The sequence below is a fragment of the Oncorhynchus masou genome, unplaced genomic scaffold, assembly GCF_036934945.1.
Source record: "Oncorhynchus masou masou isolate Uvic2021 unplaced genomic scaffold, UVic_Omas_1.1 unplaced_scaffold_2134, whole genome shotgun sequence".
NCBI lineage: Eukaryota > Metazoa > Chordata > Actinopteri > Salmoniformes > Salmonidae > Oncorhynchus > Oncorhynchus masou.
Window position 1 is genome coordinate 47,501 of NW_027008611.1, and position 5,000 is coordinate 52,500.

A 5,000-nucleotide genomic window follows, 5' to 3' on the forward strand; every position below is an offset into this window, starting at 1 on the left:
CAGAGTGGCACAGCGGAAACGTGCTGGGCCCATAACCCAGAGGTCGATGGATCGGAACCATACGCTGCTAAACATCTTCTTTTTAAAAATGAAAAGCAAACAGAAATGAGAAAGCTAAATTTCATTTGCGTCTCTCAGTGCTATCCAGTACACATTGTTTTTACTGCTTCTATCAGTTCGTACTGTTTGCAGTAGGTAAACAGTGCCCCAGTGGCCTAATGGATAAGGCACTGGCCTCCTAAGCCAGGGATTGTGGGTTCAAGTCCCATCTGGGGTGGATGGGAGTGGAGTGGCACAGCGGAAGCGTGCTGGGCCCATAACCCAGAGGTTGATCGATCAAGACCATTCTCTGCTAAACTGATTCTTTTTAGATTTTAAGTGCAAATAATTATTTTTTTTAATTTGTCATTTCATTGGCATGTCCCAGTTCCATTAGACATTTTTTTTACCTCTTCCAACAGTTCGTATAGGTCATACTGTTTACACAGTACCCCAGTGGCCTAAGACACTGGCCTCCTAAGCCATGGATTGTGAGTTCCAGTCTTTTCTTAAGTGGGTGAGAGCAGAGTGGCTCAGCGGAAGCGTGCTGGGCCCATAACCCAGAGGTCGATGGATCGAAACCATCCTCTGCTAAACTGATTCTTTTTAGATTTTAAGTGCAAATAATTATTTTTTTTAATTTGTCATTTCATTGGCATGTCCCAGTTCCATTAGACATTTTTTTTACCTCTTCCAACAGTTCGTATAGGTCATACTGTTTACACAGTACCCCAGTGGCCTAAGACACTGGCCTCCTAAGCCATGGATTGTGAGTTCTAGTCTTTTCTTAAGTGGCTGAGAGCAGAGTGGCTCAGCGGAAGCGTGCTGGGCCCATAACCCAGAGGTCGATGGATCGAAACCATCCTCTGCTAAACAGATTCTTTTTAGATTTTAAGTGCAAACAAAACATTTAAAAAATGTGTCTTTTCATGGGCATGTCTCAGTTCCATTAGACATTTTTTTGACCTCTTCCAACAGTTCGTATAGGTCATACTGTTTACACAGTACCCCAGTGCCCTAAGACACTGGCCTCCTAAGCCATGGATTGTGAGTTCTAGTCTTTTCTGAAGTGGCTGAGAGCAGAGTGGCACAGCGGAAACGTGCTGGGCCCATAACCCAGAGGTCGATGGATCGGAACCATCCGCTGCTAAACATCTTCTTTTTAAAAATGAAAAGCAAACAGAAATGAGAAAGCTAAATTTCATTTGCGTCTCTCAGTGCTATCCAGTACACATTGTTTTTACTGCTTCTATCAGTTCGTACTGTTTGCAGTAGGTAAACAGTGCCCCAGTGGCCTAATGGATAAGTCACTGGCCTCCTAAGCCAGGGATTGTGGGTTCAAGTCCCATCTGGGGTGGATGGAAGTGGAGTGGCACAGCGGAAGAGTGCTGGGCCCATAACCCAGAGGTTGATCGATCGAGACCATTCTCTGCTAAACAGTTTCTTTTTAGATTTTAAGTGCAAACAATTTTTTTTTTTTTAATTTGTCATTTCATTGGCATGTCTCAGTTCCATTAGACATTTTTTTGACCTCTTCCAACAGTTCGTATTGGTCATACTGTTTACACAGTACCCCAGTGGCCTAAGACACTGGCCTCCTAAGCCATGGATTGTGAGTTCTAGTCTTTTCTTAAGTGGCTGAGAGCAGAGTGGCGCAGCGGAAGCGTGCTGGGCCCATAACCCAGAGGTCGATGGATCGAAACCATCCTCTGCTAAACAGATTCTTTTTAGATTTCAAGTGCAAACAAAAAATTAAAAAATGTGTCGTTTCATGGGCATGTCTCAGTTCCATTAGACATTTTTTTGACCTCTTCCAACAGTTCGTATAGGTCATACTGTTTACACAGTACCCCAGTGGCCTAAGACACTGGCCTCCTAAGCCATGGATTGTGAGTTCTAGTCTTTTCTTAAGTGGCTGAGAGAGAGAGTGGCGCAGCGGAAGCGTGCTGGGCCCATAACCCAGAGGTCGATGGATCGAAACCATCCTCTGCTAAACAGATTCTTTTTAGATTTTAAGTGCAAACAATTTTTTTTTTTAATTTGTCATTTCATTGGCATGTCTCAGTTCCATTATACACTTTTTTGACCTCTTCCAACAGTTCGTATTGGTCATACTGTTTACACAGTACCCCAGTGGCCTAAGACACTGGCCTCCTAAGCCATGGATTGAGAGTTCTAGTCTTTTCTTAAGTGTCTGAGAGAAGAGTGGCGCAGCGGAAGCGTGCTGGGCCCATAACAAAGAGGTCGATGGATGGAAACCATCCTCTGCTATACACTTTCTTTTTAGATTTAAAGTGCAAACAAAAAAAAAAAAAAATGTGTCGTTTCATGGTCATGTCTCATTGCCAATATACATTTTTTTTAACCTCTTCCAACAGTTCGTATAGGTCATACTGTTTACACAGTACCCCAGTGGCCTAAGACACTGGCCTCCTAAGCCATGGATTGTGAGTTCTAGTCTTTTCTTAAGTGGCTGAGAGCAGAGTGGCGCAGCGGAAGCGTGCTGGGCCCATAACCCAGAGGTCGATGGATCGAAACCATCCTCTGCTAAACAGATTCTTTTTAGATTTTAAGTGCAAACAAATTTTTTTTTTTGTCATTTCATTGGCATGTCCCAGTTCCATTAGACATTTTTTTGACCTCTTCCAACAGTTCGTATTGGTCATACTGTTTACAAAGTACCCCAGTGGCCTAAGACACTGGCCTCCTAAGCCATGGATTGTGAGTTCTAGTCTTTTCTTAAGTGTCTGAGAGAAGACTGGCGAAATCAGAAGCGTGCTGGGCCCATAACCCAGAGGTCGATGGATCGAAACCATCCTCTGCTAAACAGATTCTTTTTAGATTTTAAGTGCAAACAATTTTTTTTTTTTTAATTTGTCATTTCATTGGCATGTCTCAGTTCCATTATACACTTTTTTGACCTCTTCCAACAGTTCGTATTGGTCATACTGTTTACACAGTACCCCAGTGGCCTAAGACACTGGCCTCCTAAGCCATGGATTGAGAGTTCTAGTCTTTTCTTAAGTGTCTGAGAGAAGACTGGCGCAGCGGAAGCGTGCTGGGCCCATAACAAAGAGGTCGATGGATGGAAACCATCCACTGCTATACACTTTCTTTTTAGATTTAAAGTGCAAACAAAAAAAATAAAAAATGTGTCGTTTCAAGGTCATGTCTCATTGCCAATATACATTTTTTTTAACCTCTTCCAACAGTTCGTATAGGTCATACTGTTTACACAGTACCCCAGTGGCCTAAGACACTGGCCTCCTAAGCCATGGATTGTGAGTTCTAGTCTTTTCTTAAGTGGCTGAGAGGAGAGTGGCGCAGCGGAAGCGTGCTGGGCCCATAACCCAGAGGTTGATGGATAGAAACCATCCTCTGCTAAACAGTTTCTTTTCAGATTTTAAGTGCAAACAAAAAATTTAAAAAAAAATGTCGTTTCATGGTCATGTCTCATTGCCAATATATTTTTTTTTTTTTTTACCTCTTCCAACAGTTCGTATAGGTCATGCTGTTTACACAGTACCCCAGTGGCCTAAGACACTGGCCTCCTAAGCCATGGATTGTGAGTTCCAGTCTTTTCTTAAGTGGCTGAGAGCAGATTGGCTCAGCGGAAGCGTGCTGGGCCCATAACCCGGAGGTCGATGGATCGAAACCATCCTCTGCTAAACAGATTCTTTTTAGATTTTAAGTGCAAACAAAACATTTAAAAAATGTGTCTTTTCATGGGCATGTCTCAGTTCCATTAGACATTTTTTTGACCTCTTCCAACAGTTCGTATAGGTCATACTGTTTACACAGTACCCCAGTGCCCTAAGACACTGGCCTCCTAAGCCATGGATTGTGAGTTCTAGTCTTTTCTGAAGTGGTTGAGAGCAGAGTGGCACAGCGGAAACGTGCTGGGCCCATAACCCAGAGGTCGATGGATGACTTAAATGACTTAAATGGATCGGAACCATCCGCTGCTAAACATCTTCTTTTTAAAAATGAAAAGCAAACAGAAATGAGAAAGCTAAATTTCATTTGCGTCTCTCAGTGATATCCAGTACACATTGTTTTTACTGCTTCTATCAGTTCGTACTGTTTGCAGTAGGTAAACAGTGCCCCAGTGGCCTAATGGATAAGGCACTGGCCTCCTAAGCCAGGGATTGTGGTTTCAAGTCCCATCTGGGGTGGATGGAAGTGGAGTGGCACAGCGGAAGCGTGCTGGGCCCATAACCCAGAGGTTGATGGATCGAGACCATCCTCTGCTAATTAGATTCTTTTTAGATTTTAAGTGCAAACAAAAAATTTAAAAAATGTGTCGTTTCATGGTCATGTCTCATTGCCAATATATATATTTTTTTACCTCTTCCAACAGTTCGTATAGGTCATGCTGTTTACACAGTACCCCAGTGGCCTAAGACACTGGCCTCCTAAGCCATGGATTGTGAGTTCTAGTCTTTTCTTAAGTGGCTGAGAGCAGAGTGGTGCAGCGGAAGCGTGCTGGGCCCATAACCCAGAGGTCGATGGATCGAAACCATCCTCTGCTAAACAGATTCTTTTTAGATTTTAAGTGCAAACAAAAATTTTTTTTAAATGTGTCGTTTCATGGGCATGTCTCAGTTCCATTAGACATTTTTTTGACCTCTTCCAACAGTTCGTATTGGTCATACTGTTTACACAGTACCCCAGTGGCCTAAGACACTGGCCTCCTAAGCCATGGATTGTGAGTTCTAGTCTTTTCTTAAGTGGCTGAGAGCAGAGTGGCGCAGCGGAAGCGTGCTGGGCCCATAACCCAGAGGTCGATGGATCGAAACCATCCTCTGCTAAACAGATTCTTTTTAGATTTTAAGTGCAAACAATTTTTTTTTTTTAATTTGTCATTTCATTGGCATGTCTCAGTTCCATTATACACTTTTTTGACCTCTTCCAACAGTTCGTATTGGTCATACTGTTCACAGTACCCCAGTGGCCTAAGA

The 5,000-nt window shown here is 43.0% G+C and overlaps 3 non-coding genes across 3 annotated transcripts; all 3 read left to right on the top strand.

Annotated features, from left to right (window-relative positions):
* Positions 1-204: 204 nt before the first annotated feature.
* trnar-ccu (transfer RNA arginine (anticodon CCU)) lies at positions 205-277 on the top strand. The gene has a single exon. It is a non-coding gene; the product is annotated as a tRNA-Arg (tRNA).
* Positions 278-1,323: 1,046 nt separating this feature from the next.
* On the top strand, positions 1,324-1,396 carry trnar-ccu (transfer RNA arginine (anticodon CCU)). Its single transcript has one exon. It is a non-coding gene; the product is annotated as a tRNA-Arg (tRNA).
* A 2,745-nt stretch (positions 1,397-4,141) lies between these two features.
* On the top strand, positions 4,142-4,214 carry trnar-ccu (transfer RNA arginine (anticodon CCU)). Its single transcript has one exon. It is a non-coding gene; the product is annotated as a tRNA-Arg (tRNA).
* Positions 4,215-5,000: the final 786 nt, after the last annotated feature.